The following is a 14,679-nucleotide window of genomic DNA, read 5'->3' as shown; positions in this document are numbered from 1 at the left end:
TATTTTTCATATTTATGAACCTACCATGTGCCTGGATGCCCTTGCTGTAAATATTTGTAGCTTGTTTTCTGTGAAAATTCTTGTTCTTGTCTCTCAGTGTCATTGTGTTATGTCAAACTGTTGTATTGTCACCGTGGGCCTGAGAGAAACGCAATTTCAATCCTCCGTATGTCCTGTGCATATTAGACAATAAAGTTGACTTTGACTTTGAATGTGCACGCGATTAATTGATTAGCCTCTCTATCTATATACTCTCTATATATATATATATATACAGTACTATGCAAAAGTCTTAGGCACGTAAGATTTTTCACAAAACATTTGTCTTAAAACAGTTCTATCTTCTCCATTAGTGTGTCACTAACAAATATATTTTAGATTTCTGAACATTTCTTTTGAAAATAGTGAAATGTGCCACTAAGACTAAATAAAGAAAGACAGTGGCAAACACAAAACCTTCCAGACCCTTCAAACCTTTTTTTGTAGGCATATACTCCAATGCATGACAAAAAAACTATACCAAACAACTAAACAAAACAGGTGGTAATCATTAGCAACATAAGCAGGTTTTACCACAATTATTAACTGAAACAGAAACACCCGTGTAGAGGGAATAAAACTGGGTGAGGATCAGCCATACTGAAAAGGTGAGGTTGCAGAACAGATTGCTAATGACAACATGACAAGGGTGAGCATAGAGACACGACACAAGGTGGTCATCCTGCATCAGCAAGGTCTATCACAGGCAGAAATTTCGGGGCAGACAGGTGTTTCTAGATGTGCTATCCAAGCTCTTCTGAAGAAGCACAAAGAAATGCAGTGGTCGGCCAAGGAAACTTAATTCAGCAGATGAAAGACACATCAAGTTGACGTCCCTCTGCAATTGGAAGCTGTCAAGCAGTGCCATCAGCTCAGAGCTGGCAGCAACAACAGGGACCCTGACAGTTTGGAGAAGTCCGGTCAGAAGACTTGCAGCCAAAAAGCCATTCCTAAGACGTGGAAACAAAGTCAAATGACTCATCTATGCACGAAAACACAAGACTTGGGATGCAGCACAATGGCAGCAGGTGCTCTGGACCAATGAGTACAAATTTGAAATATTTGGCTCTAGAAGAAGGCAGTTCGTTCGTCGAAGGGCTGGAGAACGCTAAAAGGATGAGTGTCTGCAGGCAACAGTAAAGCATGGTGGAGGTTCCTTGCAGGTTTGGGGCTGCATTGCTGCAAATGGAGTCGGGGATTTGGTCAGAATTAGAGGCCTCCTCAATGCCGAGAAATACAAGCAGATTGTTATCCATAATGCAATACCACCAGGGAGGCGTCTGATTGGTCCTAAATTCATTCTGCAGCATGACAATGACCCCAAACATACAGCCAGAGTGATAAAAACTATCTTCACCAAAAAGAGGAACAAGGAGTCCTGCAACAGATGGTGTGGCCCCAACAAAGCCCTGATCTCAACATCATCGAGTCAGTCTGGGATTACATGAAGAAACAGAAAGAATGGAAACAGCCAAAATCCACAGAAGAACTGTGGCAAGTTCTCCAAGATGCTTGGAAAAACCGACCTGCCAAGTACCTTACAAAACTGTGCACAAGTATAACTAAGCGAATCGGTGATGTTTTGAAAGCCAGGGGTGGTCATACCAAATATTGATTTAACTATTGATTTTTCTGTTTCGTGCACTTTGTATGTTGTTAATACATACATTAAAAACTATTAATTTCATTATTTTGAAAGCCTTCTGAATTTACATCACTTATTCACAAGTGCCTAAAACCTTTGCACACATATATATATATGAAAACAGGTCCCTGAAACAGGTTTCATGTTTATTTTAATTGATTATTTGTTAATTGTCTAATTGTTTTGTAATTGTCTTGTTTGTCTGTGAACCAGTTAACTGGTCACACCTGTCCTAATTAGGCTTGTTATATACAGGTGTATCCAAATTAGGCTTGTTATATACAGATGTGTGGCCACACAGAAGAGGTTGAGACTTCTGGAAGCCATTTTGTGTACTGGTGGCTGTAGACTGGTTCTCCTGTGTTTGTGAGTGGCTTTCTAAATAAATTATTGTTTTTTTTTTAATAAAGTTTTACTACTTCTGTTAATTTATATGCAGAGCATCGGCCAGGTCTGTCACATTCTCGCCCTGCTCAAATTTGTGTGCTTGCGTATATCGTACAAGTGAGCTGAAGCAGACATAAAATTCCTTCTTTCAAACAAATTCCAGGTAAGAATAAACTGATGAATTCCAAGAATATCTGTCATGATCACCTGCACATTATAAGCACAAAAACATTTGTACACATGAATAGTAATGCTGGCTTGTTTCACAATGGCAACAAGCTTGTCAGCTTTAAGGGGACGACCTGCCTACTTATGTGGGCATTGCAAGTCAAGAGCTCTGGATTCAGTATCAAGCTTTAAAAGGATGTCATTGTAAACTCTGATCATGTATCTTGTATTGTCCATAACAAAGTAACATTTTCAAAATCGTCCTGCATGTTTTTAAACATTTCATGATGCCTGTCTCTAAGGAGGAATTTGGGGAGTTTAGACGCACTGTTTCGATAAGAATAATTCTCAAATAAGCTGTACTTGTTTTTTCAAAACGAGCAAGATATGCTAAACAATGGTTTGATCAGTTCTTTCATTTTGATTTTAGATAAGCAAGCAAACTTTGGTAGATACATCTTGTAAATTTCACTGGCCGATGGAACTGCTCTGTCCTTACACTACTGTAGCAAGCAGATGTTGCTACACTCTCATTCAAAGAAATGCTTCTTGGTATTGTTCATGCATCTACATTTTTCTCTACCATCACCAGTAACTGTGTTAATTCATGGTTTTAAGCTGACCTCCTGATTAGCCATTACTGGTATAATAAGCCAAGTGCCAGTACTGATTGCTCTGAAATTGTGATTGTGCCCACAGGAGCACATGGAGGATTGAAATGCTAAGCATAGTTAAATGAATAGTTTCCTTTAAATGGTGTCCTTATCAATCCACTGAAACATCAAGACCGAATGAGTTGACATTCAAATTTACATTGCTTTGCAGAAACACTGTCAAACATATTCATGTCACTTTTTTTTTTTTTTGAACAGTCTTAGCAACAAGGACATCTTCAAATTGAATATGGGGGGGTCTCAAACAATACATTTTCTTTATGGTGATTTCACAGGAACACTGGCACAAACACAAATTGCAAGACATTCCACACAGCTTGTAAAATACTGCACATTTCTGTCCAACAGATAATAGGTGAAGTTATTTAGTGGTACAGTGCTATCCACAACTCTTTACAAGGTGGTTGCAGAAAAAGTCATTCCCATTTGTTTTAGCGCACTCTCACACCAAACATCAGTGAATACAATATTATGAGTGATACAGTAACTCAAACAGACACAGCCATGACCTTTATTAAGATTTTTAGCATTGAGAGTTGATGAAAGCATGGCCCCACACAACAGCTCCTGTGACAATATGGCAATTTTGTGGGTTCAAACTAGGCTTGGGCGGCATCTGTTTTTTCATACCTTCTCAACATTTCACGGGGGTATACGGTATATGATGGTATTTGTGTTTTTTAAAAAAAAAAGTAAAAGCCGAGCTGCTGGTGATAGAAGTCATTGTAACATAACATTGTCTAGATGGCTTACAATGCTGTGTGTCTAATATGCAAATAGCCTACTTAGACAAGTCTTGCAGGGGCCTATTTTTCTGTTTTTTTTGTTCACCCAAAATAACGTGTGGCAGCCCACAGAAACCTGTTGGATGTCGCGGACGTTCAGTTTTGGCAAAAGGCCAAAAAAATGAATTTTTGGTCATAAAGGAGGTGTCAATGTGACCTTCCTCAAACTAAAGTTAACTAGTTACCTAGCTAGCGAGTTTGCTTATTAATAATTAGCTACTTATTCCAAATTTTTTTTAAATCCTCCGACAGATTGCTTGCTAGCTAACGAATACATTCACAAAACAAATCTTGAATACCAAGCAGACTACATGGGTGAATGGTTATTAAAATAATCACTGGACTGGATGTGATTCTAGCCTGCTAGCAAGCTGCCTTATTAATTTGGCTGTCCATCTTGTGGTTTTGACAAACAAAACAAAATGCGTCTGAAATACTCGTTGCTGTATTTCACTGAGCTTTGTAGCCAGCTTGGTAATCGATTTTTTTGTGAGCTGGCAAGCTAGTCTATCTTAAATATGAATTAGAGGTTACACTTCCAATTCACTAACTTAGCTAGCTAGCCAGCCGCCTCAAGAGTCTACAGATCCGTGGTGTAGACAAGAACATATCAGGTGACATATATGATTATCACTAGTTTGCTATAATAACAGCCGTCAATTCCTTCACAACTAAAGGAAAGTTCTGGAATTAAAAAAGCACCACTTCCACTTTACAGAGGGATCAGGATGTCTGAAGACACTAGTTATCAGGCAGTGACACAGAAGAGCAGCACCTGCTCAAAGACAAACTGAATGGAATTACAAAATACAACAGTATCTTTAAATGCTGTTTTCTCAGTTTGGTGTGAGGTGTGAATGGAGGTTTGATGTGTTACCCTCTTTAGCCAAAACTCTCTTGAGGCAAACAGTGCACACAGCTTTGTCCAGAATGGCTGGCTCACCTTTATCATCAGGATGAAACCCAAAATACTGCCAAAGAGGGGCAGAGGCATTTTTCTTTTTTACTAGTCCTGTAACGTTATCCCCACCACTCGCAGTCGCCACCTTTCTCACCAGTAGACTGACCTCTGGTGGCGCATGCTGTGCACTACAATACATCACCTCAATACAGCATCTCCGTATCAGTTTAATAGAAAGAGGAGCGTCTGTATTTTTGACGGTATTGAAAATTACAGTTGGGACCGATCCGATCCAATATCGGTATCGGGTGCTGATACTGACATAATTCACTCATCGGAGATCGGACTGACGTTACCGATCCACGTACCGATCCAGATTCCACAGTCTGATGTTTTTATGAATTATAAATATGTAGCCTAATAATGCAATTTTAAGCCCACAGCCAACATGTTGTAGCACAAATTAATTAGTAATTAAACAGATATCCAGTAGTCCGCATATTTTTTTGTCTCCCAGTATTCTATGAGTTAGACGTACAGGCGGAGCACTGGACCATTAGTTTGCAACTGAGTGAGCTAGTAACGTTAACAGTTGGCTATCGACTCAACATGTCCTTAGTTTGGAGATATTTTAGTCCTGAAACAGAAAATCAAGACAGAAACTTGTAATGTGTGTAAAACCAACATTACGAGAGGTGGAAGTTGTGCTGCATTGTATAATAGGCTACTAGGGCTGTACCCGACTCAGAATTTTGTCAGTCCAATCGGATTTGGCTGTTCAATATGAAGATTCAACTATTTATTCCTTTTTTTCATATAGACTATCTGGCAATCAGAAAATCCATTAGCATGAGTTTCAGTGAGGATTTCAACCACATTAACATACAAATACAACAGAGTCGTGGGAACATATTTTTGAGCATTGAACCCTTTCGTGCGTATGGTCACACCGTGTGATTAGCTGTTTAGTGCATATGCTAAAACCAGTGCAATTAGAAAACTAGATTAGAAAAATTCTAATTTTACTAGCTAATTTTAGCTTTGAGGAAACAGCAATTTAACATAAAAAAATATAGCAAATGCTAACTGAAAACTATGAGAAGCTTAATAACGCTAATGAAAACATAACGAACCATGTATCCTAACACGCACTAGCGCTACATAGCATAAAAAATAAGTTCTGTGCGAAAGGGTTAAACTCCAGTTAAAAATAAACTGCTTTGGAATAAATTTAAATTTAATGCATTACACACAATCACCAATTACAATTGAAAAAATATAAAGATAGAAGTATAAAAATATAACGGAAATAACTTAATGAAGATATAAAACGCGATGGAAAATGTGCAAGACAAATATTGAAAAATGTACAGAACGAAGTTAGATTCGTAGACATTGAGCTGCATTTAGTGTTCTGATGGCCTGGGGAAAGAAGCTCCTACGGAGCCTCTCAGTGTTGGCCTTGAGGTTGCGGAGGTGTTTGCTTGATCACAACCATTGAAAGAGACCATGGTTTGGGTGATGGGGGTCCTTCATTATCTTGCCAGCTCTGGTGCTGCACCGCTTGGTATATAGCTCCTGGAGGGGGGTTAGAACAGACCCTGTGGTGCACTCAACTAGTCACCCTCTGCAGGGCCTTACCACCCTCTGCAGGGCCTTACGGTCCTGTGAAGAGCAGTTCCCGTACCAGGCAGTGATTGCCTCCTGCCAGAATGCTCTCGATGGCACCAGAGTAGAAGGTTCTTAATATCTGTTTTGGCAGTCTAAATTTCTTCAGCAGTCTGAGGTGATAGAGGCGCTATTACACTAATGCAGACTAGGGTGAAACCACCAACCAGGATCTTCACAGTTAAACTCAACACATCAGTGTATCAGCATTCCCAAAATGAAACTAACCATTTGCTTTTTTCTTTGAGCTTGTTCCTGTACATCTTTCATTCCAGTTTGACATTGTACGAAACATTCTCTACAGCCCTTTGGCATGTCAAAAATTCTGTTTTTGAAGTATAATCACAACTGGAAAAGTGCATTTCTTGAAGAAAATGCAGAGTGTGATTGCGACCCGGCAGCGAAAATGTGCTAACGATCCCTAGGATGTGGCTAAGTGGTTGCTAGGGTGGTGCTATGTGGTTGCTAGGGTAAACAATATGGTTGCTGGGCGTTGCTCGGGCATTGCTCAGTGGTTTTCAAAGTGTTGCTAGGTGGTTTTTAGGTTGTTGCTAGGTGGTTGCTAGGGTGTTGCTAAGTGGTTGCTAGGCGGTTGCTAGGGTAAACAATATGGTTGCTCGGGACACACCCACCTTTGGTGAGTGTTGGGTCACATGACCCAAAGCACCAAATCAGGTCCCGTGGCTATTGGTCAAATGGTGACCGAGTGGTAAGACTTTGAGAAATTCACTGAGGTGATTGGGAGGATGGAGGGATGAGTGAACAACAAAAAGATGAGTGCGGGTCAGTGTGGCTTTCAATGAGTGTTGGGTGGCATGACCTGAGGCAGCACATGAGGTACTGTCACCGTAGAATGAAAGGGGACTGAGCGGTAAGACTTTGAAAAATGAATTGAAGTAAACAGGAGGATGGACAGATGAGTGAATGACAAAAAGACGAGTGCGGGTCGGTATGGATTTCAGTGAGTGTCGGGTGGCTTCGCATTGCAAGCACACTAAAAAGAAAAAGAAAAATAAAACTATCAGATAACAACGGTGTGTTTGCAAAGCAATCACACTAAAAAGAGGAATAAAACTATCGGATAACAATAGTGTGCTTGCGAAGCTTACAAAATATTTTAGTAAGTTGTCGAGCAAAACATTTTTTCTGGGATTCTTCCATTCTAACAACTATATTCAAAGAAAACACTTATGATTGCTCTCTGTTCAGCTTGGCCAGATCAAACACAAGACAGATCATGAATCTCTTTAGTCATGCAATGACATTTACTTGCCCTAAAGGTAGGGTGACCATACGTCCTCTTTTTCCCGGACATGTCCTCATTTTGGGACCTAAAACATGCGTCTCTAAATGAGGACATGTCTGGGAAAAAGAGGACGTATGGTCGCCCTACCTAAAGGTCTTGTTTTCTTGACTTTTTCATAGCATGTGAACATGATAACATCATTCACTAAATATTAAAAACAAAAACAAAAGCAGTAGTTATGAAAGCAATGTACAATGTACTATGACTGGGAAAGTACACTAGAAGTCCATAGTGCATCACCTCATCACCTTTAAAAAAAAAAACAAAAAAAAAACAGTACTTACCACTGTGGCTCACAGAAAAGATGCTTCTGACTTTATTACCATTTCCTACTCTGCACTCTTATGAAATGTATCAAAGGAAAACATACCTGCATGTATCAATTTTTGTCCTGCTACTGGAAAAACATCTTTTCCCTTCTCGTTCTCAATTTTTTCCTTTAGAGCCTTTACCTATTTAAAAAGAAAAGAAAACAATTAACTTGATTTGTATTATTCTGCTTTGCAAACCAAAATACCCAATGAAGAAGACACTAATAGGTCATTTTTGTCACACAGCTTATGCAGAGAAGTTACTTTTCGGTGTTTATTTTTGGTTATGTGATGTCCTGTAAACAACACACTGGTACTGCACTGAGTCATATACTACAACTATAGTCACCTTGACATCATGCATTTCTTTTTCTCTAATGGACTATGGAAATAATGTGTTGAATGACACTGCAAAGTCCACAAAGAATTCAGCAATCCTGTGCAAAGCAATTCAATTGTTTAAAGGTGTAATTTAAAATGACAATAAATGTATGCATATAAGACCTGAAGATCTTCAAAAATTTCACATCCTAGAAAACACCCTCAGTTCTGAAGGCACTCATTTTGTTTTCACTTGTGTTTCAGCTGTTATAGTCGGCAGGCCAAGACCCTTAAAAAAACTGTTGATGGCATTTTTTGTTAAAAGTTGGCAACCATGCCAGAAGTTATCAGCATGGATTAAGGTTTCAGAATAACCCGGTTGCCAACATGGAACTTGACCTTCAAGGTCAAATATTGAGGTCAAAAGGTCAATCGAGGTCAAATTTCAAGTTTTTTCTATTTTGTGATGTACTTTCATAAAATATAAACTTTTTTAAAATAAATATTGGATAATTAGTGCATGAAGGATAGAAATTTCAAATATATTGATTAATTTGATTTGGATATTTAGAGTTTATATGGCCATTACTCCTTTATGGTATGAATAATACAAAACGTTTTTATGTTTATCTGTTTGTTTGCAAGATAACTCAAAAAGTGCTGCACAGATTTGGATGAAATTTTCAGACAATGTGGGTATTGGGACAATGAACAGCTGATTAAATTTTGGTGTTGATCCGTAACACCATCTCAAATTTGTGGGTCAGCGAGCCATATTGCCTTGGCGGAGATCTGCGCTCCCTGAGTGCTTTTCTAGTTGTTGCTGTGTTACAAGTAGGCTGTCTCATCCTGATCATGTTCCATCCCTGCAGTGTTAAGACATCCATCAGCATCACAACCACATGCAGGTATACAGGGCTGTCCATTCTTAAGGCAAGTGCAGGCATGTGTACGGCATTTGGTTCTACAACCACAAGTAACCAGTTCCAAGCAACTGCTTGGAACAGGAGGTTTCCTAAGCCACACAACTACCAACTGTTGGTCTACAACCTTCCAACCACCCATCTCCTCAGGGGTTTCACTAACATCTACCTTGTCAGACTGCAGCCATACCTTTGCCTGATGATTTGCACGTGCGAGATGCAATGCCAATGCATCACTTGTTGGTGGTAACATTTCCATAGCTTTTTTGCCTTTTTGAAACAAGTCATGTCTAGCCCTGTCAATACCTGAAGATGTGCATGGTGCTTTGTACAGCTGACACAAAAATTCCTCAACGTCACCTTGAGGCCCATCCCGACCAACACCATGTAACAGTTCTGGGTATTGCAAGTACACCGTCCAACATGACTTCTTCCCATGTCCAGCAAATGAGGAGACAGTATCGCAACCAGTTAGGGCATGGTGTTGAACTGGTGCTTCGCTTTCGTTTGAGCGAGCCAATGGGATTGAGAACATTTTCCTCATTCATTCTCAGAGACAGAAATAAATCCTACCCTCAATACACTAATGACACCAATATACAGAAAAACAGAAATAAGCAGCTAGAAACACCCAAGCTGATAATACGTTGTACACCACTCGTCTAATTGTTATAAATGGCTGATCGGGAAATGAATATTTGCAATGTCCAGCAAGCCTGGGAAACTGAAGCAGAATATTCTGGTAATGAGAATGGCAACTTCTTGGGAAGTGTACAGTACACTCTCTACTCTCACCAAAAATATGATTTGGCTCTATTTTCAGATTAAAGAATTGTGAGCATGACAGATAAGAGAACTTAGTATAATATAAAAATAATAGAAAATAGAGCCCCCCCAAAAGACAAACCATAACATTTATGTATCGTTTTTTCACTTTTCGACTTTCAAATTTGACCTTAAATTATAATGATTTTAACAACCACTGGAATCTGGAACCTCAGACCCTACTAATAACTTCTAGCATGGTTGCAAACTTTTAAGAAAAGAATCCCATGAAAATAGAGCCCCCCAAAAAGACGAACCCTAAAAAGTTTTTTTTTTTTTTTTGACCCTTTGACCTTCACATTTGAATATAAATATGATGTTGGCAACCACTGGATTCTGGAACCTCAGAACCCAATAATAACAACTAGCATGATTGCCAACTTTTTAAAAAGATTAGCATGAAAATAGAGCCCCCCAAAGAGGCGAACCATAACATTTATTTATCGTTTTGTATCTTTTGACCTTCAAATTTGACCTTAAATTATACATTTGATTTTGGCAACCAGTGGATTCTGGAACCTCAGAGCACCCTCATGACATCTAGCATGGTTGCCAACTTTTTAAAAAGATTAGCATGAAAACAGAGCCCCCCAAAGAGAGGAACGATAACATTTATCTATTGTTTTTTAACTTTTGACCTTCAAATTTGACCTTAAATTCTAAATTTGATTTTGGCAACCACTGGATTCTGGAACCTCAGACCCAACCAATAACTTCTAGCATGGTTGCCAACTTTTTAAAAAGAATCCCATGAAAGTAGAGCCCCCCCAAAAAGACGAACCATGAATATATTGTTTTTGACCTTTTGACCTTCAAATTTGACCTTAGAATATAAATTTGATTTTGGCAACCAGTGGATTCTGGAAACTCAGAGCCCACTGATAACTTCTAGCATGGTTGCCAACTTGTAACAAAGAATGCCATCAAAAGTGTTTTTTAAGCACATTTCCTGGTGTTGGCCTGCCGACTATTATGTGTTATGGCTATGTGAACTCTCTAGCTCAATCATGTTAATAGTAAGTGTTCAATATATGACTTAAAACAAAGGTATAGTTTATACTATATATAAACTATATATAGTTTATATATAGTAATTATTATTATTACCCCTTAGTGCCACTACTACTGCTCACCTACTGCTGACAAAGGGCAACAAAGCAAGAGCCTCTCTTCTGTTTGTTCTGTTTATTATTTTACATGTCACTCTGCTGCTTCACAATGCCATAACTACCATTTAGACCAACTGTCAGACGCTTCCAAATCTCTGGCCTATTGCTACTGAAACTGTTACCACACACCTGAAGGATTTCAGGAACCTCACCTGACTTACAACATACAACACACCAGTGAGTATCCTCTCATGCAATTCATTACTGTTGTTTTGACTGCTGTTTACATTCACACCTATGCAAATGTAGCAGTTGCCCTAAATTAATTATCAGATATTATTCAGCAGTATGAAAATTCTCACCCTGATGCAGCATCTGTTGTGACTGGGGATTTCAACTACTGTATTATCAGAAAAGCCCTTCCTAAACATTACCAGCACATAACATGCTCCACAAGTGGGGAGAGGATTCTGGAACACTGTCAGACAACCGTTGCTTGCCTTGACCCCACTGTGGAAAATCCCACCACATTTCAATTCTTCTTCTACCCATCTACAGGAAAAAGGCAATGGTAAATAGTTGCAAAAAATCCATTAACATTAAACCAGGACCATTATTATACAAAGGGCTTCACACAAAGGGAAACCTGATTTCCCTGTGTTTCCATGTCCAGTTCAGAAATTCATTCAAGGACCCGATAAAGGAAACATGGACTGTTCAAAGGTATCCTGAAAAGCAAACAGGAAAACCCCACCACTGACTTTACAACATCTGTTTGCTTCTAAATACCAAAACATTGTTGCCAACATTTTTAGGAATGTTACTGGTTGCTTGATTTGTCTCTACATGTAGCTAGATGACATAAGCACAATGACATTCCCATGGTAGGAAAGTTGTGTTGTCATGTGTATGTGAAGAGTTCACACGTCCAATTTTAAACAATAAAGGTCAAAAACTATAAAGGCAGTGTTTCCCACAGGTCTGAAATATACTTGTGGCGGTAGCCGTCAGAAAGGGCCAGCATTACCTGCCAGCACAAAAATAGTCTACATGTGACAAACAAATACATGTGACCTTAGACATAATATTTTGATTTACTGAATATTTCTATTAATTTCACATGTAATTATTGAGGCTTATGCATTTGTTTATTGCCATTTCACGCTAAATGCTAACATTGGCCAAGTTACCTGTGGTGCTGTGCATCTCTCTTCCTCACGCCGTATTCTCTTAAAATAGTTTGAATACTCATACCTGCTGAGTAAATGCATGAAAAATTAGTAGTCTAACCTTAGCTAAATTTAGTGTGCATCTTTCTAACTGTCATAGCCCAAAGAAAAAACAAATTATAATTTTTCTTATATTTAGCCAGGACAACTTTGCTGCATGTTGGGTAATGGTCAAGTTACGTGTGCTGTCTTGTAGCTACCAACGCAGCATAGTTGCCGATTTCTTTCATAAAATTCGAAGCTACTACCAAAGTCGAGAATAACTGCACAATAAGGAGACGAGGAGGTGACTTATCGGGTCTGTGCTTGTAAAATATCCACTGTGTCTCACGGATGGATAAAAAAATATAGCTGCAAGCAGCGATACAGGGGCCAAGCACATCGGGGGCCATGGTTAAATGACACAAAACTTGTTGGAAATCCTCAGGGTGTGGTTTCAAGCATGCATACCAAGTTTGGTGTCAGTACACAAAAGTATTGATGAGATATGGCCTCACTTTCTCTTTGGCATCTATGCTGTTGACCTCATTAGCACATTACGGGCAAAAGCTTTCAATAATCAAAAATCCATGGATAACTTTTGAGGCATAGCCCCACTATGGAGGGAGGAGTAGCAGAAGGATTGTTTTCATTAAAATTCAAAATGGCAGACAATCTAATATGGCAGACATTGAAACCATTATGTGTGCTGAACGTAGCATGACTGAAGGAATCAGAAAAAGAAAGAATTATGATTTTAGGCCATGCCATTCAAAAGATATGTTAAAATATAAATTTCTGCATTATGTGCTACAGCGCCACCTCGTGGTCAAATGACACTAAAACGCTTGGGCACCCTCAGGGCATAGTCGCAAACACAGGCACCAAATTTGCTTGTTTTGCAATTTTGCAAATTATGCTTTCCATAAACAAAAAATCATGGATAACTTTTGTGTGGCATGGTCTCAATATGCTTTGACTCAATTTTCATGAAGATTGGAGAAAATCTGTGGGAGAAGTAGCAAAAAGACTTTTCATTAAAATTCAAAATGGCAGACAACCAAATATGGTGGAAATGAAAATTTTACGTCTGTTGAACTTGACATGACATAAGGAATCAAAAGAAAAAACAAATCATAATTCTAAGCTAAAGATATCAAAACTTATGAGCAGAAATTCAAGTGTTTCAGTTATAGCGCCACCCAAGGGTGAAATGACACAAAACTTCTTGGACACTCTCAGGACTGTGTAGGAAGTCCATATACCAAGTTTGGTGTGAAGACACAAAAGCATTGCAGAGATATGACCTCACTTCCTGTTTGGTGTAATCGCTGTCAGACTCATTTGCATGTTACAGGCGAACGCTTTGGAATATCTAAAAAACTTTAATAACTTCTGTGAGGCATGGTCTCAAGATGATGTGTACCAAAATTTTGCTAAAGATTGGACAGAATTTATAGGAGGAGTAGCGAAAAAACTGTTTTGGTAAAAATTCAAAATGCCGGAAAATCCAATATGGCAGACTTTGACGGCAATGGGTGCGTTGGACTCAGCTTGACCTAAGGAATCTAGGTAAAGATTTGAATAATTTTGAAAAAATTCCAACAGGGTCAGGAGTTACGGCCAAAAATGTTAGCTGAACTCTCAGCTCAACTCTAGGACGGTTCAAACGTTATAAGCAAAAATATACTCTGAAATTTGGCCTGTTGGTGGTGCTACAGGGAATGATGGATTGACCCCAAATTTGGTGCATGGATACCTTGGACTGTGCTCTATGAGGGTGCCAGATTCCACCAATACTCACCTAGGGCTTCTATGGCCTGACATAGAAAACTATTGGGGAAAAAAAATATAAGAGGAAAGTATAATAATAATAATAATAGTGAAAAATTCTAACAATTACAATAGGTGCCTTAGCACCTTCGGTGCTTGGCCCCTAATAAAAAATGCTAAAATAGGTCGCCAAATATACTTTGGTGGCCGTTAGTATACCTGCTCGGCCCGCCCAAGTAAAGTCTATGTGTGGGAAACACTGAAAGGAAAATTTAAGATGACCATAAATCGGACACATGAACTACACATGCATAATTAGATTAAATATATTGGAAATCTGTTAGTTTCACTTTACAATACAAAATATTTCCACTAGCTTTGGCCACAAAATATTTTATAAGGAGCAGTTTAGCCTGGTGTAAAAATAATTAAAACCTGATGCACAGTAGGAAAATTTGCTAATAACAAACATTACAAGTTGAATACAGAGTGAGTAAATGCAAATGATTCACCATAAAAATGGATATGAGAACAGATGAAAACCTCTAAATAAAAATATAAATTCCTGAACAAACAACAAATTGTTTAGCTATACTGTAGTTATGTAAGTGATGTGTGAATGAAGTTAATTAAACC

Source organism: Megalops cyprinoides, chromosome 4 (genome assembly GCF_013368585.1).
Source record: "Megalops cyprinoides isolate fMegCyp1 chromosome 4, fMegCyp1.pri, whole genome shotgun sequence".
NCBI classification, from domain to species: domain Eukaryota; kingdom Metazoa; phylum Chordata; class Actinopteri; order Elopiformes; family Megalopidae; genus Megalops; species Megalops cyprinoides.
Note: the sequence above shows the minus strand (reverse complement) of the source record.